The 27474-nt window shown below is 42.2% G+C and overlaps 1 protein-coding gene across 5 annotated transcripts in view; it reads right to left on the bottom strand.

Moving 5' to 3' along the window:
- Positions 1-10215, bottom strand: part of LOC106565474 (leucine-rich repeat neuronal protein 1-like) — a 42670-nt gene extending 32455 nt beyond the window's left edge. For 2 of the 5 annotated variants that reach the window (XM_014132690.3, XM_014132691.3), the window contains exons 1-2: positions 9746-10215; positions 2130-2265 (exon numbers count right to left, since the gene is read on the bottom strand). The gene's annotated coding sequence lies outside the window, so the exon portion shown is untranslated. The remainder of the gene's footprint in view (positions 1-2129; positions 2266-9745) is intronic. The other 3 variants (XM_014132689.3, XM_014132692.3, XM_082959233.1) reach the window with 2 other exon arrangements.
- Positions 10216-27474: the final 17259 nt, after the last annotated feature.

The raw sequence follows: 27474 nt of genomic DNA, 5'->3' as shown, positions 1-27474 counted from the left end.
TAGATGTCTATGCTTCACACGTTTGGACACCCCAGTACAGCCCAGTAGAGCACAGTAGAGTACAGTACAGCACAGCAGAGTACAGTTCAGTAAAGTAGTTAAATACAGTACATTATACTGTAGTCTATGTTAATGCCCTATAATGTACTGTACTCTATTCTACTGTACTTTACTGTTCTGTTCTCTACTATGCTCTACTGTATAGTACTGTGCTTTCCAAATCTGTGAAACATAGATGCTGGTGCAGGCTGCCAGTGCAGGCTGACCAATTTTAAACTACTTTTCACCTGCTGTCGGTCGGTGCTCAGTGGGTGAGGATGCTTGTAACAGTAAATGGAAAGAGGGTAGGTGTCAGTAACAGCCGGGACAGGTGACATTAACTGGAGAGAGTGAGAGAGCGAGCGAGACGTCTATACTGTTTTCACAGTCTTGGTTTGACCACCAGATAACAGAAAGAGAAAAAAAACTGTTATGAGCTAGGCTTGGGCAGTAAACCGTATATATACCGTATACCAACAGGGTATTTGGAAATAGCCATGGGATGGTTTTTCAATATCGTCAATACCGTTGATAATATATGAAGTGTTTTCATAAATGTTAATATTTGTAGCTAGTTTTTAAGTAAATACCTGCAGTCAACTTGTGCAATACGTTATGAGATGAAGAAGATTGCGTTCTTCATTTCACCTGTCACATAATTTTGTATTATGAAGTATTGTTACCGGTAGTCCACAGGCGCATAGTTTGTTTACAAGCACACAACGACAAGAGACCAGAGTCTTGTGAGTCACTCACTGTTGTGCAGCAAACGCCAGGTGATCTAGTTGCAGTATGGAATTCACAACTAAATGTTTGCCAGCTCGATATCTTCTAACTATTAAGTTAACTGTCTAAAATGTGCTAAAAGCTCTGCAGTTGTACATTTGGTTTGCTAATTTAGTAGTTAGTTAGATATCTAAGAAAGCTAAGAAGTTGGCTTCTTCCAAAATCAAGCTTCGCTTGGTAACACCAAAGAATCACCTCCTGGATCAAGAGCCTTGCTGTCTAATATTTGTTTTGTGTGTGCAGCAAACTGTGAGTAGCATTTCTGAGTTACATGTATAACTTTGTGAGCTAGGATGTCTGTCTTGCAAATAGTTTCGGTCAGAAACTGTATAAAATGTTTGCAAATGCATTCTCTATGGGATTTTACATGTACTTGTTAGCATTGCTAACCTTCACATTACAGAGGCTATGTGGGGTTTGAAAATAGCACCCCTTGTGTTCAGTGCTGGTATGACCGGATATCCTGGTATGGCACAAGGTTGGTATGAAGGTATGACAATCTGGATACTGCCCAAGCCTATTATGAGCTGAACATACAGTAACAGTATGCCAGTGGAAGGGAGGACAGTAGCAGGTGACCCAACTGTGGCTTGTGACTACTATGATTTCCCTTTGTAGCCAATTCAACTGCAGTAATTCCGTTACCGATTTTTCGGTAATTCTGTTACCGATTTTTCAGTAATTCTGTTACCGATTTGGTAACAGAATTACGAGTTTGAATTATTCATAAAGAAACTTGATATAAAAAAACTATAACTAATTGGTGGGTCTTCCTTTACTTGCTGCTTCTGTGAACGTTCATTATCCTTCCTCATCATGAGGGAGAGAAATTAGAACTACAAGGTAAAAGGAATTGTGTTGTAAACTTAATTAATCCAAAACAAAATATGTGTTGATATTAGTTGGCATGGGTCTTTGATTCAACATTATTGTGTTTTGATGTATTTCTAATACCTTTTAAGACTTTTTCTGTTAGATGTTGTCTAAGACCCCTTTTCCATGTTAGACCAGAAATCAAAGCCTTTGCTTATTCCTGGGAAATGGTTGAAAAATGTATATATACCTTAAATTCTCAAAAATATACACTCTTAGCTTTCATTTGACACCCAATTTGACATGTTCCTATGAACTTCACTTGAAGGTGCTCATAGGTTCATTTTGCAGCAGTCATAAAACATACAAACAAAATCACATATTAAAAAGCAACAGCAAATAGCAAGGGATATTTACAAGCAAGTAGCCTGGGTAAGTGCATTTTCATTAGTCTGAGTGAGAGGCACCCTGTTCCTGCTGCATTGGCCTACCTGAGAGGCACGCTGCTCCTCCTGCATTGGTCTGCCTGAGAAGCACCCTGTTCGGGCACCATTAGTATGCAGGCGTCCCGCTCCACATCACACAGGGCTTTGGTGCAGCTGGTGGAGGCAGAGCAGAGGTGTGGAGCTGAGAAGAGGAGGAGGAAATGTGTCTGTTCAGCCAGAGAGAGGAATGAGGGGGAGGGGACTGAGGAGCAATTCTCCTTCTGAGGAGCACTACTGCTTCTGAGCCAATAGGAATCCTTCTCTGCTCTTCCATTAAGCAATTGGTGGCCTCTCAGGGGTGCGTGCTTAGTCCTCTCCTGTACTCCCTGTTCATCCATGACTGTCTGGCCACGCACGACTCCAACACCATCATTAAGTTTGCCAACGACACAACAGTGGTAGGCCTGATCACCAACAACGGTGAGACAGCCTATAGGGAGGAGGTCAGAGACCTGGCAGTGTGATGCCAGGACAACAGCCTCTCCCTCAACGTCAGCAAGACAAAGGAGCTGATCGTGGACAACAGGAAATGGAGGGCCGAGCACTGCCCCATTCACATCGACAGGGCTGCAGTGAAGCGGGTTGAGAGCATCAAGTTCATCGGTGTCCACATCACTAAGGATCTATCACGGTCCAAACACACCAACACAGTTGTGAAGAGGGCACGGCAATGCCTCCTCCCCCTCAGGAGATGAAAACATTTGCCAGATCCTCCAAAAGTTCAACAGCTGCACCATTGAGAGCATCTTCACTGGCTGCATCACCACTTGGTATGGTAACTGCTTGGCATCCGACTGCAAGGTGCTACAGAGGGTAGTGTGTACAGCCCAGTACATCACTGGGGCTGAGCTCCCTGCCATCCAGGACCTCTATACCAGGCGGTGTCAGAGGAAGTACCTCAAAAATTGTCAAAGACTCCAGCCACCCAAGTCATAGACTGTTCTCTCTGCTACCACACGGCACCAAGTCTGGAACCAATAGGACCCTGAACAGCTTTTAACCCTAAGCCATAAGACTGCAAAATAGTTAGTTAAATATTTCACCAAATAGCTACCCGGACTGCATTGACCCTTTTTGCATTAACTTTGACTCCTCACATACACTACTACTACTGTTTACTATCTATCACTTTATTCCTAGTTATATGTACATATCTACCTCAATTACCTCGTAACCCTACACATCGACTCGGTACTGACACCCCTTGTATACAGCCAAGTTATCGTCACTCATTGTGTATCTATTACTACTTTTATTATTACGTGTTTAATTTTTCTATTATTTCTCTATTTTCTTTCTCTCTGTATTGTTGGGAAGGGCCCATAAGTAAGAATTTCACTGTTAGTCCACACCTGTTGTTTATGAAGCATTTGACAAATAACATTTGATTTGTTATGGTGATATCACTTTTAACAAGATACAGATAAAACACATATAATTATGCTAATAGCATCTAATGTGACACGGTTTAATGAATACTTTTGTTAGCGTAGGCTAATGTGAGGCAGTCTTGTATGTTTCAGTAACTGAAGCTATTCAGATCCAACATGGGCGTTTCACAAATGCCTAATTCCCTATGGAACAGAGATGGTGCTGACAGTAACAATTTCTCTCTCTCACACAATCTCTCTCTCTCTCTCTCTCTCTCCTCTCTCTCTCTCTCTCTCTCTCTCTCATGTATATATATATATATATTATATATGAGAGAGAGATATCACAATATCTATATATATATATTCTGTCTCTCTCCTATTTTTTCTCATTCTATCTGCAACGGCAAAGAAAAGCCAATATGTCCTCTGAGCATGGATCAATCATGCTGACTTTGGCAAAGTCCTTCAACATTGCACCAATAGAGAGACGCAAGTCCAATATCTCAAAGTATTCCCATGTGGGACAAAGCCTAAATATATCACCACAGCACAGTCAGGCATGTAGATTACACAATAAAATTCTACTAAGTAACATGACCGAATACAAACAGTGTAGCTATTCCCTCCGCAAGGCAATCAAACAAGCTAAGCGTCAGTACAGAGACAAAGTGGAGTCGCAATTCAACGGCTCAGACACGAGAGGTATGAGGCAGGGTCTACAGTCAATCACGGACTACAAAAGAAAAACCAGCCCCGTCGCGGATCACGATGCCTTGCTCCCAGACAGACTAAACAACTTTTTTGCTCGCTTTGAGGACAATACAGTGCCACTGACACGGCTCGCTACCAAAACCTGCGGGCTCTCCTTCACTGTAGCCAACGTGAGTAAAACATTTAAACGTGTTAACCCTCGCAAGGCTGCAGGCCCAGACGGCATCCCCGGCCGCGTCCTCAGAGCAAGCGCAGACCAGCTGGCTGGTATGTTTACAGACATATTCAATCAATCCTTATCCCAGTCTGCTGTCCCCACATGCTTCAAGAGGGCCACCATTGTTCCTGTTCCCAAGAAAGCTAAGGTAACTGAGCTAAATGACTACAGCCCTGTAGCACTCACTTCCGTCATCATGAAGTGCTTTGAGAGACTAGTCAAGGACCATATCACCTCCACCCTACCTGACACCCTAGAACCACTCCAATTTGCTTACCGCCCCAATAGGTCCACAGACGACGCAATCGCCAACACACTGCACACTGCCCTAACCCATCTGGACAAGAGGAATACCTATGTAAGAATACTAGTCCAATCATAACTTCTCAGTCCATATTCTGATTCTGAGTACCCCAATAACAGTAAGTGCTCTTTGTAACCAGAAATATAGTACAGAGATGCTAGGATCCATTACCAATCCACATACAGTGGTATGAGAGCAAAACCAAGCAGTCAGCATCTCTGAATGCCCATTCTCTCTCTCTGAGATTTGAGTCATAGCAGCTGCTTGTCTCTCAGAATAATGCCCATTAATTCATTCCCTACCCAGACATTAGATGGGTAGAGTTTGATAAACAGCTGCCTCAGACAGAAACATCTTTACAAAAACCTCACAATGGCGTGACATATTTCCCTCACCCCTCAACTTGCAGTCACAATGGGAGAGGGTCGATCCCCAGCTACCCCCCCTCAAACACCCCACAGTCACTAAACCCCAAAACTAGAGCCCACAGTGCAGAGTCAGTCACAGGCTTTCTCAATGGGTCTCAACGACTTGTGTTGTGAACACATGCACACATGCGAGTGCACACACACACATGCTGTGTTAAACACGTCTTTGAGTTGGCTGGTTCTCACGACTCCTGAACTGCTGGCGGAGAATACTGCTTTGCGCGTGTGGGTGGGGGAGGGCACGGCATACTCACTGCCTGTGCCAGGCCTTCTTCCTAAAGCGGGTTATACCTAATAGCTTCTTCCCCCCTCCTCACCACTCTGGCTAGAGTACATCCATATACGTCAGCATTCAAAGTTTTCCCAAGACAAAGCCCTGGTTCAGTTGGCAAGCCCAACGAGGACAGTAGTGAATAACAGGATAATTTAAATCAACTGAGCCTTGGCCAATGAATTTCGCACATTGCCAAATCAGGCTCAATTGAATAAAAATGACAGAAACTGCAATTCCTTGAAAACAAAAGCCTTACAAGGAACCCAAACTGGCTACACCACACGCGATCACGACACACAGGTTAAAATATCAAAACAAACTCTGAACCAATGACATTAATTTGGGGACAGGTCGAAAAGTATTAAACATGTATGGCAATTTAGCTAGTTAGCTTGCACTTGCTAGCTAATTTGTCCTATTTAGCTAGGTTTCTGTTGCTAGCTAATTTATCCTGGGATATAAACATTGAGTTGTTATTTTACCTGAAATGCACAAGGTCCTCTACTCCGACAATTAACCACACATAAAACGGTCAACCAAATTGTTTCTAGTCATCTCTCCTCCTCCCAGGTTTTTTCATCTTTGGACTTATATGGTGATTGGCATCTACACTTTCATAGTATTACCACGACACGCGGCAACAGTTTGTCTTTCAATCACCCACATGGGTATAACCAATGAGGAGATGGCACGTGGGTACTTGCTTCTATAAACCAATGAGGAGATGGGAGAGGTAGGACTTGCAGCGCGATCTGCGTCAGAAATAGGAATGACTTCTATTTTAGCCCTTGGCAACGCAGAAGCTCGTTGGCGCGCGTGAACAGTGTGGGTGCAATAATTGAATAACATGCGACGTGTCCGGTCTGGTCAGCATGTGAAACTGAAAAACGAAACCCTGCTTAACTTTTATGTTGATTGCCTCTGTAACTGTAGGACTGTTCATCAAACCAAGTATGATCCAGCTTTCAATCCAATCCTCAACACTACCAAGACTTGACTTGTGAAGGTTTGATTGAATGTGGCCCTGAGTCACTCAAAGCAACTTTAGCTCTGTGGCTTCAGCTTCAGAGAGAGTAGTAACAGGTGCCACTGTCCCGCAATAGCTGCAACAACAGACCCGATGAGGATGAGGAATCAATTTACAAAGGTGACCCAATTTTTTTTGTCACCGCCCCTACCAGCTCTGCCCCCAATTTATCTTGAGCAACCCATTGTCTTTTTCTTTTCCTCCGAAGACTTCTTGTCGAATTTCTCCACAGAGCAGTCGAGACATCTGCCAGGATCCTCACACTTTTGTATGCAAATTAATGTGATAGAGCATAAGAGACCTTAGCTGCCAGTCAGCTGTTTCAGCTGCTTTCCCTGTGACCGTGTTGTGTGTGTGGCAATAATATAGGCGACATTCTGACAGATTATTTGTTTAGAATTTTTTTCTGCTCTTGTTTACAAAGCGGTTTATAGTGGGTTATTTTACAGTGAGTGCACGTTTGTCCACAGTGTTAAATCAACACTGAGAGTGTTACATTTAACACTGGTTCAGTGTCTATACAGGTCCACACTTTTCAGTGTTAAATTAACACACTGCTTAGTGTAAAGTCTTATTCGCATATTTCCCAGTGCCTTTCTTGTGAATTTTAGAGTTACCACCCATGACTGTATTTGTTAGTGACAGAGGTTGTTGCATTCAGCCATTCTCAGTCCAGTAGCCTTCACCAACTGAGATCCAAGTTAATATGTTATCTTTAAAGTTAAATTATTTGTAACACAATACATATTTCATAAGGCAGGGATCATCAACTAGATTCAACCACGGATGGTTGGGGGCTGGAACATAATTACAAATAATTTGCAATTACAGTCTTGCAGACCTTTGGCATCTTAGTTGTCAATTTGTTGAGGCAATCTGAAGAGATTTCACCGCATGCTTCCTGAAGCACCTCCCACAAGTTAGATTGGCTTGATGGGCACTTCTTACGTACCATCCGGTCAAGCTGCTCCCACAACAGCTCAATAGGGTTGAGATCCGGTGACTCTGCTGGCCACTCCAATATAGACAGAATACCAGCTGTTCTTGCATAGTTTGGAGCTGTGCTTTGGGTCATTGTCCTGTTGTAGGAGTAAATTGGCTCCAATTAAGCGTTGTCCACAGTGTATGGCATGGCGTTGCAAAATGGAGTGATAGCCTTTCTTCTTCAAGATCCCTTTTACCCTGTACAAATCTCTCACTTTACCACCACCAAAGCACCCCCAGATCATCACATTGCCTCCACCATGCTTGACAGATGGCGCCAAGCACTCCTCCAGCATCTTTTCATTTCTTCTGCATTTCACGAATGTTCTTCTGATCCAAACACCTCAAACTTAGATGTGTCTGTCCATAACACTTTATTCCAATCTTACTCTGTCCAGTATCTGTGTTCTTTTGCCCATCTTAATCTTTTCTTTTTATTGGCCAGTCTGAGATATGGCTTTTTCTTTGCAACTCTGCCTAGAAGGCCAGCATCCCGGAGTCGCCTCTTCACTGTTAACGTTGAGACTGCTGTTTTGCGGGTACTATTTAATGAAGCTGCCAGTTGAGGACTTGTGAGGCATCTGTTTCTCAAACTAGACACTCTAATGTACTTGTCCTCTTGCTCAGTTGTGCACTGGGGCCTCCCCCTCCTCTATCTACTCTGGTTAGGGCCAGTTTGCGCTGTTCTGTGAAGGGAGTAGTACACAGTGTTGTACGAGATCTTCAGTTTCTTGCCAATTTCTCGCATGGAATAGCCTTCATTTCTCAGATCATGCACAACAAGGACTTTTCTAAGTGACCCCAAACTTTTGAACGGAAGTGTATATATTTTTTTGGGGGGGTCACTTAGAAATGTCCTTGTTTTTGAAAGAAAATCAATTTTTTTGTCCATTAAAATTACATAATTCACCTTTGTAAATTGATTCCTCATTGGGTCTGTTGTTGCAGCTATTGTGCGACAGTGGACCTTTTTTTTTTTACTGGGGGGAGGGCAAAGTAAAACCACTTGCGGGCCAAATTCGGTCTGCAGGATAACAGTTGGTGAACCCTGTCATAAAGCCTTATTTTAAGGGCTTAGTTTTACCCTAATACAGTGGTCTGAAACTCATGGTTTACAGGCAAAATCAGGCCTGCAAGTCACATTACGCTGGCTTGCAAAGTGATGTGTAATACGTATTGGAATTCAGCCAGAGTGGGGGTATCCAACATTTGGAATTTTTATTCACCTTCAACCTGCATTCAGAATGACTGCTAGGGTTGGGAAGACTAAGATATGAGACTACCTAAAGCTATAAACTGGAACAACCCTTTCAGATACGGGTGCAATAAGTGCAAATAACAGATTATTAGTTTTGAAAAAAATATGTTATGTATATTTGAGTAGCATAACATGAATTTAATTAATCAAAAACATACATATTGAAACAAACAATTTAAAAATCTACCTGCAATAGAGCATGCTGGGAAATTTTATAACGATTGGTGTGGTTTTGGTTTAACACTGGTTATTAACACCAACACTGGGGTTCATTTACATCAATGACTGTTAATTTAACACTTACTGAGTTAATTTAACACCTGAATCAACACTAGAAATGTGACACTGAAAAATCAACGCTAGGTAACACTGTGCAATTTCCTGTGTCAGTGTGTCATCCCTCAGACAAAATCGACATGAATTCGCATTCTCAATTGATAGTAATGAATTAATTATATGCACATACATATCAGACTACATCCTCCATATTATTTGCCACATGTGGGCTACTGAATGCGGATCACAGTGCCCTTGCAAATCCAATGGGTGCACTGATGCTGAAGCTAGCCCTACCATTTGATGTGAGATTCAGCCAGCTTCTACAATATTAATATCAACAGCAAGGGTTCCATATACCAAAATAAACAAAGAGCTTAGCCTACATATAAGACCATAGCCTACATATTTTATTTGGACGATATGCCAATTGTGCTGTCACCACCACATTAGAAAGAATAATGCAACATCTTTCCTCTCCTCAGTGACAGTCGCATTCACTTCAATAAGTGAGGAGTGCAGTGAATATAGGAGGCATATTTGTTTGAATCCTTTGGCAAGGCGCAGATAATTTCAGAAATAAAATATTCAGACCATGCCTAACTATTCCGTAAATCACCGTTTCCAATTAAATTCATGATTTTATATCTGTGAATAATATTCAAAAGCTAAGCATGCGATTCTCATTAATTGACTTATTTCACAATGGTTAACCAGATATGTAAATTGTAGCATAGGTCCTACATATGAAAATGAGCCATTGGTCTCACCTTAGCATTTTATCAACCACAAGAATGCCTCTCCCCCTGTACACACACTTAGCTGCTCCAGGCAAAACAGGCAATTTGAGCGCTCAGTCTTGAAAGATAATATTACTATATCTATGAAAAATAAATAATACAATATTTAACTTAGCAAAAAGCAACGTCTCTTCACAGAGGATTAGTTTTGATTTCTTCAGCAGCCGTTCTTCTGTCCTCTGTGCTTCGCCCGCGGCTGACTGAATAGCTTTATCATCGCCACTGGTAACCCGGGCACAGCGCTTGCCTTGAGCTCGCGCTTCTCTGAGCTCGTACCCTCCTCCAAGTAAACATGCAGAGAGCACCTGGCGCTGACCAGAGCAGCGAGTCCTGTCAACTGATTTCAAACGCGAGATTGGTCGTGCGGCAGTGTATGTCATCACTGCCTGGTGCCCAACTAGACGACCTCACCATCTGCTCGAGTTCTGCTCTGATGGGAACAAAAGAAACTCGCTGGGGGAAACTACGAAGCAAGGGTGAGGTTGGCGTGGCAAGGGATAAAAGGGTTTACTGAGTGTCGAATGGACATTTCTGACACTCATTGTTTAGAAGTTACAGTGTTTGTCAGAAAGTGTCCAATGTAAGGTGAAGTGAGTCAATGACCTCTAAAAGGAACTAATCTCGCATGAATCCAAAACCTAGCCTACAATGAATCTACATAATGACCTTGGAAAAGGTTTGGTGGCATGAGGCTCTGTATCGGGCTACTGGATTTGAGTTATGTTGAGGTGGTGTACAGTAAATCTAGGGTGTGGCAATATTTTGATGTCAAATTGTCTGGATGTGTGATGTTTTGGTAATCTGTGACTAAAATATCCCTACACAGCTATGATATATAACCTTACCAGCACACAATATAGAGAACATGCACCCGTGTGCCAAACACAGTAAAATTACATTTATGTGCAGTTCAGAGGAGAGAATGTTGACAGGTGGAGAGAACATAATCTCTCTTTCTGCTTCCTTCCTTCTTCTCCTAGGATAGCTTTGAAGTGACAGTGCTTCATCACATTCTGTTTCATCTCTTAAAGCTGCCTGCTTCCACCTGAGCTGATGCATTGAGACTGAAGGACCTTGCAAGGCACAAGTGGGATCATTCTTGTGCTTGAGACAGACATGATAGGATGAGTGCAGCTTTTCTTCTGTCTGTTGATATTGTACTGGCATGTTGCACTGTTGAGTGGTAAAGGGTCACAGACTTCGGTGGAGAAATCACATGAAGTCAGAACTTCCTGACATGTGTGAGAACATAAATCTGATAATAGACCATTTCAGCGATTGTCACACTTTTTCCGGTCATTGATTCAATGTCTTGAGCCCTCATACTAACTTTTATTCACATTGAACATCATCGTCAAATCAAATGTTATTTGTCACATGCGCCAAATACAACAGGTGTAGACCTTATAGTGATGTGCTTACTTACAAGCCCTTAACCAATAATGCAGTTAAGAAAATACCTAAAAAAAGTAAGAAATAAAAGTAACAATTAATTATTTGAATCAATATTGCACTTCAATGTATGATCAACAAACGGATCCATACGAGACAACTTCAGAAAGGAAGAGCAAGAGCGGTGGTTTTCACATCCCTATTTAAGCGCCCACACCAGCAGAAATCCAATTTTATGAGCTGAAAGACAATGGCCAGAGCTTACCCATCATGTTGTATAACGATGTACGTCAATAGGTCATCGTTTTAGTCAAAGTATTATGTATTTGGTCTTGAAGAGAGAAATCTGAAGTGGGACATTCGTGGAAATCCGTGTCAATGCCATGTCTTTTCCTATGAGATGATGTGCAAATTCTTTTCAGCCAAAGTTTCATTTCAGGGCTAGGTTTTATTTGATTGTTACCAGTTACCACCCACCTACATGGCGTTGTTTTTTAATCAGAAACAGCTGCAATGTTCTTCCTCTTCACAACTGAGCTGAACCAAACAGCCTTGTGTCCACTTGGCCGCCTGAGCAATGGAGTAAATACAAATAGGGGGTCCAAACGTGTTTTTCACTTATTGTTGAGCTAGTCTGTATAAAAAATATATACAGTATACCTGACTATTTTATAATTGGTATAAATGCGTGATATGATTGAATTTTGCAAACCCCACTTCCCCAGTCACCCCAAGATGAATGGTTTTGACCACTAAAGTTTTGCTTCACTACACCCTTGGCTCCACTGCTTTGATAGGTGCAGCTAGAATCCACAAGTATCTATATCCTATAATGAAAAGACACAGTGGCGTCATTAGGCCTGAACTTTCAAGGCTTCAGACCCAGATGTTTTTGGTTTCGACCCTTTTGATGGTCTATAAAAAATGTATTATAATTTAAAAAAATATGCACAAAATCAAATGTGTTTTATATACACTACCGGTCAAAAGTTTTAGAACACCTACTCATTCAAGGGTTTTTCTTTATTTTGACTATTTTCTACATTGTAGAATAATAGTGAAGACATCAAATCTATGAAATAACACATATGGAATCATGTAGTAACCAAAAACGTGTTAACCTCTCTAGGGCCAGTGGGATTTCGTCCCACCTACGTAACAGCCAGTGGAATCCCGTGGCGCGTTATTCAAATACCTTAGAAATGCTATTACTTCAATTTCTCAAACATATGACTATTTTACACCATTTTAAAGACAAGACTCTCGTTAATCTAACCACACTGTCCGATTTCAAAAAGGCTTTACAACGAAAGCAAAACATTAGATTATGTCAGCAGAGTACCCAGCCAGAAATAATCAGACACCCATTTTTCAAGCTAGCATATAATGTCACATAAACCCAAACCACAGCTAAATGCAGCACTAACCTTTGATGATCTTCATCAGATGACAATCTTAGGACATTATGTTATACAATACATGCATGTTTTGTTCAATCAAGTTCATATTTATATCAAAAACAAGATTTTTACATTAGCATGTGACGTTCAGAACTAGCATACCCCCCGCAAACTTCCGGTGAATTTACTAAATTACTCACGATAAACGTTCACAAAAAACATAACAATTATTTTAAGAATTATAGATACAGAACTCCTCTATGCACTCACTATGTCCGATTTTTAAAATAGCTTTTCGGTGAAAGCACATTTTGCAATATTCTAAGTAGATAGCCCGGCATCACAGGGCTAGCTATTTAGACACCCACCAAGTTTAGCCCTCACCAAAGTCAGATTTACTATAAGAAAAATGTTATTACCTTTGCTGTTCTTCGTCAGAATGCACTCCCAGGACTTCTACTTCAATAACAAATGTTGGTTTGGTTCAAAATAATCCATAGTTATATCCAAATAGCGGCGTTTTGTTCGTGCGTTCAAGACACTATCCGAAAGGGTAAAGAAGGGTGACGCGCCCGACGCGTTTCGTGACAAAAATATTCTAAATATTCCATTACCGTACTTCGAAGCATGGAAACCGCTGTTTAAAATCAATTTTTATGCCATTTTTCTCGTAAAAAAGCGATAATATTCCGACCGGGAATCTGTGTTTTAGTACAAAGAGAGAGAAAATAAAAACATGGGGTCGCCTCGTACACGCGCCTCAGTCTCATTGTCCTCTGATAGACCACTTACCAAAGGCGCTAATGTTTTTCAGCCAGGGGCTGCCTCGACATCATTCAGCTTTTTCCAGGGTTCTGAGAGCCTATGGGAGCCGTAGGAAGTGTCACGTTACAGCAAAGATCCTAAGTTTTCAATAAAAAGAGTCAAGAAGCCCAAGGAATGGTCAGAGAGGGCACTTCCTGTACAGAATCTTCTCAGGTTTTTGCCTGCCATATGAGTTCTGTTATACTCACAGACACCATTCAAACAGTTTTAGAAACTTTAGGGTGTTTTCTATCCAAAGCCAATAATTATATGCATATTCTAGTTTCTGGGCAGTAGTAATAACCAGATTAAATTGGGTACGTTTTTTATCCGGCCGTGTAAATACTGCCCCCTAGCCCTAACGGGTTAACCTGTTATGGCTAGGGGGCAGTATTTTCACGGCCGGATAAAAAACATACCCGATTTAATCTGGTTACCACTCCTACCCAGTAACTAGAATATGCATATACTTATTACATATGGATAGAAAACACCCTAAAGTTTCTAAAACTGTTTGAATGGTGTCTGTGAGTATAACAGAACTCATATGGCAGGCCAAAATCTGAGAAGGTTTCATTCAGGAAGTGGCCTGTCTGACAAGGTGTCGTTCTTCTTGTCTCTGTTTATTGAAGAGTGAGGATCTTAGCTGTCCCGTGACACTTCCTACGGCTGCCATAGGGTCTCAGAAGGCGGTAAAAAGCTGAATCGTGGCTTTGCAGGCTCTGGCTGAAACAAAGTAGCGCGTTTGGGTAGTGGCTGGTTACAGTACTGTGAGACTCAGGCTCGTGCCCGCGTCGACCGAAAGCTTTGTTTACTTTCCTCTGTTTAGCTAAATGGACATTCCCGGTCGGAATATTATCGCTTTTTTACGAGAAAAATGGCATAAAAATGGATTTTAAACAGCGGTTGACATGCTTCGAAGTACGGTAATGGAATATTTAGATTTTTTTTGTCACGAATTGCGCCATGCGCACGACCCTTATTTACCCTTTCAGATAGTGTCTGGAACGCACAAACAAAACGCCGCAATTTGGATATAACGATGGATTATTTTGGACCAAACCAACATTTGTTATTGAAGTAGCAGTCCTGGGAGTGCATTCTGACGAAGACAACAAAAGGTAATCAAACTTTTATAATAGTAAATCTGATTTTGGTGAAGGCTAAACCTGCCGGGTGTCTAAATAGCTAGCCCGTGATGCCTGGGCTATGTACTTAGAATATTGCAAAATGTGCTTTCACCAAAAAGCTATTTTAAAATCGGACATATCGAGTGCATAGAGGAGTTCTGTATCTATAATTCTTAAAATAATTGTTATGCTTTTTGTGAACGTTTATCGTGAGTAATTTAGTAAATTCTTAGCAAATTCCTCCGGAAGTTTGCGGGGGGTATGCTAGTTCTGAACGTCACATGCTAATGTAAAAAGCTGGTTTTTGATATAAATATGAACTTGATTGAACAAAACATGCATGTATTGTATAACATAATGTCCTAGGTGTGTCATCATATGAAGATCATCAAAGGTTAGTGCTGCATTTAGCTGTCTTCTGGGTTTTTGTGACATTATATGCTAGCTTGAAAAATGGGTGTCTGATTATTTCTGGCTTGGTACTCTGCTGACATAATCTAATGTTTTGCTTTCACTGTAAAGCCTTTTTGAAATCGGACAGTGTGGTTAGATAAAGGAGAGTCTTGTCTTTAAAATGCTGTGAAATAGTCATATGTTTGAAAAATTGAAGTTTTTGTATTTTTGAGGAATTTGTAATTCGAGCCACGCCTATCATTGGATATTGGAGGAGGTGTTCCGCTAGCGGAACGTCTAGATGTAAGAGGTTAAACAAATCAAGTGTTGCAGTCAAACAAATCAAGTGTTGACTGTGTTGCAGTCATTTCAGTCGCTGTATTAGCTGACATGTATAATGTTGAGTCATCCGCATACATAGACACTCTGGCTTTCCTCAAAGCCAGTGGCAACTCATTAGTAAAGATTGAAAAAAGTAATGGGCCTAGAGAGCTGCCTTGGGGAATTCCTTATTCTACCTGGATTGTGTTGGAGAGGCTTCCATTAAAGAACACCCCCTGTGTTCTGTTAGACAGGTAACTCTTTATCCACAATATAGCAGGGAGTGTAAAGCCATAACACATACGTTTTGCCAGCAACAGACTATAATCGATAATTTCAAAAGCCGCACTGAAGTCTAACAAAACAGTCCCCACAATATTTTTATCATACATTTTTTAAATATATAAGGTCCCACAGTTGACAGTGCATGTCAGAGCAAAAACCAAGCCATGAAGTCGAAGGAATTGGCCGTAGAGCTCCGAGACAGGATTGTGTTGAGGCACAGATCTGAGGAAGGGTACCAAAAAAATATGCAGCATTGAAGGTCCTCAAGAACACAGTGGCCTCCATAATTTTTAAATGGAAGAAGTTTGGAACCACCAAGACTCTTCCTAGAGCTGGCCACCAGGCCAGACTGAGCAATCGGGGGAGAAGGGTATTGGTCAGGGAGGTAACCAAGAACAATATGGTCACTGACAGACCTCAAGAATTCCTCTGTGGAGATGGGAGAACCTTCCAGAAGGATAACCATCTCTGCTGCACTCCACCAATCAGGCCTTTATGCTAGAGTGGCCAGACGGAAGCCCGGACATGAACCTGATCAAACATCTCTGGAGAGACCTGACAATAGCTGTGCAGCAACGCTCCCCATCCAACATGATAGAGCTTGAGAGGATCTTCAGAGAGGAATGGGAGAAACTCCCCAAATAAAGGTGTAGCCAAGCTTGTAGTGTCATACCCAAGAAGACTGTAATCGCTGCCAAAGGTGTTTCAACAAAGTACTGAGTAAAGGGTCTGAATACTTATGTAAATGTAATATTTCAGTTTTTTTATAAATATAAATATGTTTTTCTAAAAACATACATTTCTACAAACCTGTTTTTGCTTTGTCATTATGGGGTATTTTGTGCAGATTGATGAGGGAAAAAACAATTGAATCAATTTTAGAATAAGGCTGTAACGAAAAAGTCAAGGGGTCTGAATACTTTCCGAATGCTCTGTATGTGCCGCCCAGACAATATTACAGTAGATTAGATATTGGTAAATTTAGCTATAGTATCGAGTTAGGAAGCAAGCCCGATGAACTAAACCAATAATCTTTCTGATGACACCAACAGATTTCATCACTTTGCTGCAGACAAATACCAAAAGATCATTTTTGGGTGGAATTTTCCTTTAACAAGTCACATTATAAATTGCATGGATTCACTCTGTGTGGAATAATAGTGTTTAACATGATTTTTGAATCACTACCTCATCTCTTTACCCCACACATACAATTATCTGTAAGCTCACTCAGTCATGCGATGAATATCAAACACAGATTCAACCACAAAGACCAGGAAGGTTTTCCAAGGTCTCGCAAAGGGCACCTATTGGTAAATGGGTAAAAAAGCAGACATTGAATATCTCTTTGAGCATGGTGAAGTTATTAATTACACTTTGGATGGTGTATCGATACACCCAGTTACTACTGGTGTCCTTCCTAAGAAAGTTTTGATCAACAACATTGTAGTTACTCCACAATACTAACCTAATTGATAGAGTGAAAAGAAAGAAGCCTGTACAGAATAAAACATATTCCTACAAGGCACTAAAGTAATACTGCAAAAAAAATTGGAAAAGCAATTCACTTTATGTCCTGAATACAAATTGTTATGTTTGGGGCAAATCCAATTGTCTCGTCCTGACCCTAGTAAGATGTCATTTTCTATAGTAGATTAGGTCAGGGTGTGACAGGGGGTGTTTTGTGTTTTTCTATGTTTTCTATTTCTAGGTTTGTGTTCTAGGTTTTCTATTTCTATGTTGTTGTTTTTTGGGTCGATCTCCAATTGGAGGCAGCTGGTCCTCGTTGCCTCTGATTGGAGATCATATTTAAGTAGGGGTTTTTCTTCCTGGGTTTTTGTGGGTAGTTGTTTTCCGTTTTGTCTATGTACCTGACGGAACTGTTGGCTGTCGTTTTTGTTATTTTGTTTAAGTGTTATCATTAAAAGGAAATGCAGTGGGGGGAAAAAGTATTTGATCCCCTGCTGATTTTGTGCGTTTGCCCACTTACAAAGAAATGATCAGTCTATAATTTTAATAGTTGGTTTATTTGAACAGTGAGAGACAGATTAACAACAAAAAATCCAGAAAAACGCATGTCAAAAATGTTATAAAATGATTTGCATTTTAATGAGGGAAATAAGTATTCTTTGTCAGTGGGCAAACGTACAAAATCAGCAGGGGATCAAATACTTTTTTCCCCCCACTGTATGAGCACTTTACACGCAGCGCCTTGGTCCCCTTTATACAACCCGCGTTACACCTATACAACACATTACTGAGTACCACTCTCCATATTTTCAAGCATAGTGGTGACTGCATCATGTTATGGGTATGCTTGTGATCGGTAAGAACTGGGGAGTTTTTCAGGATGAAAAGGAATGTAATAGAGCTAAGCACAGGCAAAATCCTAGAGGAAAACCTGGTTCAGTCTGCTTTCCACCAGACACTGGGAGATGAATTCACCTTTCAGCAGGACCGTACTCTAAAACACAAGGCCAAATCTACACTGGTGTTGCTTACCAAGAAGACAGTGAATGAATCCTGAGTGGCCGAGTTACAGTTTTGACATAAATCTGGTTGAAAATCTATGGCAAGACTTGAAAATGGTTGTCTAGCAATGATCAACAACCAATTTGACAGAGCTTGAAGAATTTTGAAAAGAGTAATGGGCAAGTATTGTACAATCCAGGTGTGGAAAGCTCTTAGAGACTTACCCAGAAAGACACAGCTGTAATTGCTGACAAAAGTGATTCTAACATGTATTGACTTTTTATTTGTTAAAATCCATTTTGTGGATAAAATTTTGAAGCTTAAAAGCTTAAAATATTTCTTCACTAAGCGATTCAAATAGCTCTGATGTCTTTCCTTGCATTTATTATAGAAATGTTTTTGTTATGATGGAGTCAGCATAATTTACCATATATTGAGCTGACCCTAGTTGACTAATGCACGTCCGATCAAGGACATATTGACTGAAATATAAACATATCACTCCCACTCTCTCCAGTTTGGTAAACATTGAGAGCGTTCTGAGTGGATTCAGCGGTCACTCAGTGATTGCTGACCTCTCGACCTATAAGGTCAAACAAACCAATCATAATTTCACCCCATTATCCTGCGCAGTGTGTGTGTGTGTGTGTGTGTGTGTGTGTGTGTGTGTGTGTGTGTGTGTGTGTGTGTGTGTGTGTGTGTGTGTGTGTGTGTGTGTGTGTGTGTGTGTGTGTGTGTGTGTGTGTGTGTGTGTGTGTGTGTGTGTGTTTATGGGCATGTGTTTATGTGCTACCAGGAAAGGCGTTGTGGTATTTCGTGTGGTTATTAGATTTCAGATCACAGAGCTGCAGCTCCACATATCCCTCTGGGAACACCATGCACAGATAAACATGCACCCCTCGCTCTCCTCTTTTTCCTCTTTCACCGTCTCTCTCTCTCTCCACCCCTCCATCCATCTCTATTCATTCTGTTGAAGGGAGAGACAGCATGTAATTAGCAGCGAGTCCGTTTTCAGTGAAGGATGAATAAAATATGAGTAAGGGATGATTAGATGACTGTTTAAATGAATGAAAAGGATCCAGAAAGAAGCCAGGAAGGAGACTATCTTATGTGACTCTTATTATGCAGATATGATACAGTATGACCAGGCGAATTGGGTTTTATCTGGCCTACAGATATTTTGATGCACAAACATTGTCTTGTCATGTTATTTCATCTGGACTAAATGGAGAGTAAACTCTTTTGCACTAAGAGCAGCCGGTATGAGGCGGGTGCTATAGGGACACTGGGCATTGGGTACTTGGATAAGATCATTCATTTAATCAGTCTAATTGGGTCATGTCATGAGTCAGATAAAGAATAGATCCCCAAAACAGCACAAGGCTAAAAACACACACAAACACGTTAGTATACTCTGTTCTGCACAACCACAGTCTACTTGGACTGGACAGTTCATTGTGGTTAGGTTATAGCACTTGTTATAGTAAAATTATCTAGAATTGTAAGATCTGATATTTTTCTCAAAAGTCATCATAAAATGCAACAGCATTACTCCACCTCTAATTGAGACAGGAATCTGAAAATGGAAATGTGGTTCTGAGAAACTTAAATCAGCGTGACAATCTGCACACACACTGTGTGATTCTGGGCCTTAATGGAAATGGATATAAACGTTTTTTGATTGCACTCCTTATCTTATCTGATTGAATTAGCTAATTGGAGACAGCTTGGTGGTGTCGTCAGCTGCAACTGTAGCAGATGCCTCCTCCTACCAACATGTTTAGCACATCGCCACCTTGTTGTGACATACTGTCACACACCCACGCCACCCGGATGCCAGGAAAAATAGCTGACGACAGTTGACTGATGTCGCTGCAAACACACACACACCCCAGTAAACTCTGTGAGTGATGTGTCTGTGTCCGTCTCTGTCATCATAGTGAGATGTAGTTAGCAGTGTTGGGGGAAGCTACACTAAAAATATAGTTTACCAAGCTACCAAGTATGTCATACTAGAAGAGTTTTAAGCTACATTAAATCTACACTTAAGAAAAATATAGTTTACTTAACTAAAGTTACTTTGAAAAACTAGTTTGTGAACAATTATCATATCTGAAATGTCAGATTACAAATTGCAAGAACAGATCACTCGAGAGTTAGATATTAACAGAATGTGTCATTTAGCCTATTAAACACAAAAATCAAGTGAGTGAGAATTAGGTTGCCTGGCTGCCCATCCACATCAGTGGCGGTCAGTGCCGTTTAAGTGCCGTTTAAGATGAGGGAGGACGATTTTATTTTCATGAGCATGGCCTTATTTCTATTACAGCATACTGGATGACTCTTATTCATATTTCATTCACCCAGCTCAATGTAACAGTGATAGGTTTAGGCTACTACATGATACTCAAATTTTCCCTATAACCAACATGAGGTTGCTACAACCTAACCTATGATTGAAATTTTACAACATAGGTGCACACAGGTCGACAAACAAATTTGAGATGACAGACAGGGACACAGGAACAGACAGTGACATGCAATACCGCCTTGCACACTCTTGCCTGCATCTAGCTGATATACGGTGCAATCATTAATCCAACAGCTGCAAACGAAAGTTTCTATTGGACAAATTCAGGTATGTTTATCCCCGTTTTGTTCCGTTTGCTTCCGTTTAAGAAATGTTTTTCAACAGAGTCGGCAAATTAATACACCCCTGATCACGCGTAAACACGGTTTACAGTTTCATAGCAGCCACGTTGTATTCCTTATCACATCTATGCGCTCTCCTCCTGTCACCTCTTCCGTTCCCTTGTGGACTTCAATGCTCAACACATCAGCTGTAATATGGCGAAAAACAATTCCAAGCCAAACACACAGCCTACATTGTTGTCACCATATTAATTAAAGTAATGTCATAGTCAGTATAGCTAATAGAACTAATGCATTAGTAAACCCCCTACAATCATGCAGTAACATTACAGTGTACAGTCGGTAAGCAGTGACACCAGCGGTCCCCAGTGGCAATAAATGAGTAATACCAAACGCTTACCTTGACTTGAAAGAGTTCCAGTGTTGTGTTGGAAAGTCATAGCCAGCTAGCTAACATAGCATCCCTCTATTTGAGCGGAGTGTTTGAGTAGGCTAAACTAGCTAGCTGCATTTACTTGCTAAGTAAGTGAAACTGAGTGAAAAAAAGATTCTCTTTCGCTCTTGTTTCTCCTTCATTTTGGAAGAAATTAGTTTGTTAAAAACTGTTCAACTATTGTCTTTCTCTCTCTTTGAGTCAACTACTCAAAACATTGTATACACTGCAATGCTAGATAGCTATAGCTTATGCTTTCACCCTAGACTCATTCTCTGATCCTTTGATTGGGTGGAAAACATGTCAGTTCATGCTCCAAGAGCTCTGATAGGCTGGAGGACGTCCTCCGGAAGCTGTCATAATTACTGTGCAAGGCTATGGAAGAGGGTGAGAACCATGAGCCTCCTAGGTTTTGTGTTGAAGCCAATGTACCCAGAGCAGGACGGAAGCTAGCTGCTACACATGGTGCTACCCTACAGAGTGCTGTTGAGGCTATGTTTTACGATTTGAATTTGTATTAAATTCACTGAGGAGGATTGTCCTCCCCTTCCTCCTCTGAGAAGCCTCCACTGATCCACATCGTTCCTACCAAATGTTTGTTGCTGTCAATAGAGCAGCGTAATAAGTCATCAGGCAAAGAATAAGGCAGGTTTGATGCCGAAAAATAAAAATGATTGCCTACTTTACCATATTTTCTCTTCTTTTTGCAAAAAGTAGTGTGTAGTTTCAGTAGTTAGCTACACCACTGGATGGCAAAAAAGTAATTAACTGCTGAAAACACTACCAAGATTTGAATTTAGTTCAACTACCATCAAACTACAGCAAAATTAAGTTACTAGTTGAACTACATGTAGTTCACTACTCCCCAACACGGGTTGTCAAATCTCCATTGTTGAATGTGGCAAGGAAACACACAAGGTACTGTAAGTACTGTACAAGTATATCATGTCCTGTCTCCCAGCTAGACAATCAGCAATCACCCAGAGAGAGAGGTCTCTGAGGATGAGCTGGATATTTGCCTTAGTTCATGTTTAAACAACAACAGGAGTTCTTCTTATGCTCGCTGAAGACTTAGTGTGACAGGGTATTGTCTCAGTATGAATGTTATCAGTGTAAGCTGTCCCTGTGTATTACCACTGTGTGTAAACTGTGTCATAGAGAGCTATTTTAGTGGTATTGATGTGTGTGTGCCATAGAGAGCTATTTTAGTGTTATTGATGTGTGTATGTATGCCTGCAAGTGTGCGTGTGTGTGTGTGTGTTAATCCTGTGTTGAATGACAGTATCAGAGTGAGCATCAGTGTGAGCTGTCCCAGTGGTATTGATGTTAATGGCCGTTTAAGTGAGGTCCTCACTGCCGTTCCACCAGTCACTACGTATTAGGCTTCAAATTAGACCCTTCCAGTCTCCAACCAATCTAAGCCACTTAACAAGAAAATCAACAGATCCCTTTATAATTGCTCCTGAGCAAAGCAATTTACCAAGGACTCTTGGGGTTTGATTTTCATTTGCGTTTGTCAAACACCCGCCTCGGTTCATTTGTTTTAGTCCAAAAAGTAATTGAAATAGTTTTCTAAAAGTCACACGCACAAGCGTATTTAGCCGAATTGGCTGTCTGTGGCTGTTTGCTTGATGTGAAATAAATTGATTAAATGATGTTAAAAAAGTGGAAGTTAAGGAATCTGGTATAGGGCCATTATTTGAATGGCAAATTAGAATAATAGCAGCCATTTGCAAATTACACTGTTCCCAATATTTATCCAGGCTAAGTGGCTGCAGGCAAATGTGTAAAACCTTCATTTTTTTTCAATTTATCCTCAATAAACAGAGCATAAATATTTAATTGGCAAGTGGGAACAGTAGCATTGTAGAACACTACTATTTACGAAGGAGGGGAAACAAACTGTCTGTGACTCCATATGTAATAGAATTACATCCTGTGACATGTCAAGCAGTTTACTTGGCATTACATAGCCTACTGCCTAATCCAAGCATATGTGTGCACCGTGCACTCTTGCTGATGTCAATGCAAACCAAGTTTGACCAGAGGCACATACCACGACTGAAGACAATTGCAGTTCTATTTAAGTTGAAATCTGGAGAGGTAATGGAGTTATGTTGGAGACATGATGTGATATTTTCTCCAGAGGACTTTTAGCCATGCAGAAATGGGCCATGTTAATTAGGGCTAGGCCCCTTTTTTCTCCACTTCCTGCCTGAATGACGTGCCCAAAGTAAACTGCCTGTAGCTCATTGTTATTCTCCTACATTATTTTAACATTTCTACACTTTGAATTCCTTTCTCTGCATGTTGAACAAATGAATTACTCAAATCGATGGCGCCAACTAAACAGACTTTTTGGGATATAAAGAAGGATTTTATCTAACAAAACGACACTACATATTATAGCTGGGACCCTTTGGATGACAAATCAGAGGAAGATTTTCAAAAAGTAAGTGAATATTTAATCGTTATATGTGAATGTATGAAACCTGTGCCGGTGGAAAAATATTTTGATGTGGGGCGCCGTCCTCAAACAATCGCATGGCATGTTTTCGCTGTAATAGCTACTGTAAATCAGACAGTGCAGTTAGATGAACACGAATTAAAGCTTTCAGCCGATATAAGACCATTATATGTACCTAAATGTTTAAAATCCATAATATTTATGATTATTTATTTGAATTGCACGCCTGTAACAGGGTGAGTGACTGGTTGCCGGGAAGTCAGGCGCAGGAGAGCAGAGATGGGTGATAACAGGAGAACTTTAATTTACACCCTGGCCCAAAGGCACAGGCGAGGCAGCACAAAACACAACCACGGTAACATGAACCGGATTAAACAAAACAAACAAACCTAGCGCAAGCCAGCCTGTAGCGTAACACCCTACACAAAGAACAAGTCCACACACAGACTTGGGGGAAACAGAGGGTAATATACATTTAGTCTGGTGAGGGAATGTGAATCAGGTGTGCGGGAAAACAAGACAAAGCAAATGGAAAATGAAAGGTGGAGCGGCGATGGCTAGAAGACCGGTGACTTCGACCGCCAAATGCCGCCCGAACAAGGAGAGAGACCGACTTCAGCGGAAGTCGTGACAGCGCCCTCCAGTTTCACTGGAAGTTGTCCTGCTAGTGGGACACCGATCCTTAAGAAGTTTTAATAAAACAGCACTACAGTACTCTGTAGACTGCAGAGACAGTCCTATCCAGCTCTGTCTGCCCTTGGCCTAGCCGTCAACTGAATGCAGGTGGTGAGCACATTTGAACACAAGAGGCACTAGTTGTAAATGTTGACTGATATAGAAAACTGACCTTATTTGTCCTTGTAGGTGTTGACTGGTTTGTAATCTCAGACAGAGAGATCTTGAAGACCACGCTCCTCTAGGGCTGAACTGAAAATACTTCAAAGCACTTTGATAGAGATGGCATAGGAAAAGGAAGCAGAGCCAAATCAAATAGTAAAATTTGATAATAGCTGTCATAGTTGAAACCGGTAGGTTCTTAACTCACTCAGTGTACGTAACAGGAACCACATAGAACAGCGCCCGTTGCGCACACCATGTCACTTCAACATGGAAATGTGGGAATATTTGGTTGAGACGTTGAGCAATGAGATTTCATCCTTCAGTCACCCACTCAAAAAGACAGCCAGAAGTTTGTTGAATTCCCAAAGTGTTATCACTATGCTTTCAACCATTTAAAAGCACAACAAAGTTTAAATGGGAATACAATGTCAGATATTTTGTATTTAAAGAACTTCATGTGTTATTACTATGCTTCAGGTGATAGCACAACCAAATTACCTGGATTGCAGTTGAGATTATATTAAAGTATACAACATAGTGCAAGTGATCAATGCTGTTTGATTATTATAGCAATTGTAAAGACCTGTCACTGGTGTAGAGAGGAGTAGGCAGAAGGCAGTCACAGGTTTAGAATTACTGAATTTATTTAAGGTGAAAGACCGGGGCAACACTGCGGTGACGATTGACCTGCGCCTTCTGCCGGAGGACGATGCGCTGGAGACGGGTGTGCACGGTGTTCCATACCTCCTCGGTGTGCCAGAACCAATCGTCCACCGCAGGAGCCTCAATCTGACTCCAGTGCCAGGGCCGGCTGATAGCCTAGAAAACACTGAAAGGGTGTGAAGTTAGTGGATGAGTGACGGTGGGAGTTTTGTGCATATTCTGCCCAAGGCAGAAATGCAGCCCCCTCCCCCAGCCAGTCCTGACTGTAACCACGAAGGTACCTATCCAGTTCCTGATTTACCCTTTCCACCTGCCCATTTGATTGGGGATGGTACCCGGAGGTGAGACTGACCATGACCCCCAGTCGTTCCATGAAGGCCTTCCTGACACGGTAGGTGAACTGAGGACCACGGTCATAAACGATGTCCTCCAGGATCCCGTAGTGCCGGAGTACATCAGAGAAGAGAGGTTCCACGTCTGCAGGGCCTTAGGGAGACCATGCAGAGGATTCAAACGACAGGCTTTGGAAAACCGGTCCACAACGACCAGGATGGTGGTGTGCCCCTCCGAGGGGGGAAGGTCTGTGACAAAGTCCACGGAGAGATGGGCCCAAGGGCATTGTGGAACTGGCAGCGAGTGGAGTTTGCCATAGGGGATGTGTCTAGGTGTCTTGCTCTGTGCGCAGGTGGAGCAGGAAGAGACGTAAACCCGGACATCCCGGGCCAAGGTGAACTACTAGTACTTGGCAGAGAGACAGTTAATAGTATGGGCTATACCCGGGTCCCCCGACACAGTGCTGTGTGTGCCCAGGCGAGGAGAATGTCCCGCACATCAGAAGGCATGTAGATACGCCCCTCGAGACAGTGGGCAGGTGAGGGCTACTGTCGCAGGGCTCGACGGATGTCCGCAACCACATTCCACACGTCAGGAGCCACAATGCGGGACAGGGGAATAATGGGTGTCACTTTCTCCCTCTGATCCTCTGTGTCATGCACCCGGGACAATGCATCGGCCTTAACATTCTTTGATCCCGGCCGGTAGGAGAGGGTAAAGTCAAACCTGGCGAAGAATAGGGCTCACCTGGCCTGACACGGGTTCAGCCTCTTCGCTGCTCAAATGTACTCCAAGTTCCGCCAAGACAAGGAATGGGTGTTTATCACCCTACAGCCAGTCCCGCCATGCTTTCAGTGCCTTCTTGACGGCCAACAACCACGATCCCCCACGTCGTAATTCCGCGGTAGATTGCTTCCGTAGGTAGAAGGCACGTGGATGGAGTTTAGGCAGCGATCCAATGCGTTGGGAGAGAACAACCCCTACTTCAACCTCGGAGGCGTCCACCTCCACGATGAAGGGCAGAGACGGGTCCGGGTGAGCCAGAACAAGTGCGTTAGTAAAACGTTCCTTGAGTGCACGGAAGACGGGAGGGAGGTGAGAGGGGCCACCAGTCTGCTGAAACCCCTAATGAAGCGCCTGAAATAGTTGGCAAAACTAAGGAAGCACTGCACCGCCTTGAAGTTGTATTGAACAGGCCATGACCGAACTGCACTGACTCTCTGCTCTTCCATCTCCACTCCCGCGGTGGATATCCGATAGCCCAGGAAGGAGACCGCCTGCTGAAAGAAAAGACACTTCTCCGCCTTGGCGAGCAGGTGATGCCCTATCAGCCTCTCCAAAATGAACCTGACATGAGAGACATGTTGCTCGCGTGTAGTACACCAAGATGTTGTCTATGTACACCACTACACAGCGACCCAACATGTCTCTAAACACCGCGTTAATGAATGATTGAAACACAGAGGGTGCATTTGTCAGGCCATAGGGCATTACCCTGTATTCGTAGTGCCCGGTGCTGGTGCTGAAGGTGGTCTTCCGTTCATCCCCCTCTCTGATGCGCACCAGGTTGTAGGCACTGTGTAAATCCAATTTAGTAAAGTACTTAGCGCCGTGCATCTGTTCGATCAAAATGGGTATGAGAGGCAGGGGATAACTGAATTTAACAGTAGCCTTATTCAGTGTCCGGTAATCGATATATAGGGGCGGAGACCTCCCTCCTTCACAAAAAATAAGCTGGAGGCACCCAGGGAGGTGGACGGATGGATGGATCCTTGGGCCAGCGCCTCCTGGACATAGGCCTCCATGGCTTCGGTCTCTGCATGCGACAGAGGGTAGATGTGCCCCCGCGGGAGGGTAGAACCAGACAGTAGGTCAATAGTGCAGTCCCATGGGAGATGAAATGGCAGGCACGTGGCATGAGTCTTCGAAAAGGCCACCTGTAGGTCCCGGTAATCCTCCGAGATAGGGACGTGGGTGGCCTGGTCCGGACTTTCCACAGAGGTGGCACAGATTGACCCAACAACCTTCTCTATGTCCACGATATACTAGGGTTATGCAACTGTAGCTAGGGGAAACCTAAAACTACGGGGGTGTAGGAGAGTCTAAGATGAGGA

This window comes from Salmo salar, chromosome 12 (genome assembly GCF_965601325.2).
Source record: "Salmo salar chromosome 12, fSalSal1, whole genome shotgun sequence".
Classification (NCBI taxonomy): domain Eukaryota; kingdom Metazoa; phylum Chordata; class Actinopteri; order Salmoniformes; family Salmonidae; genus Salmo; species Salmo salar.
The sequence above is the reverse complement of the archived record's forward strand: the minus strand, read 5'-3'. Positions and strand labels throughout refer to the sequence as shown.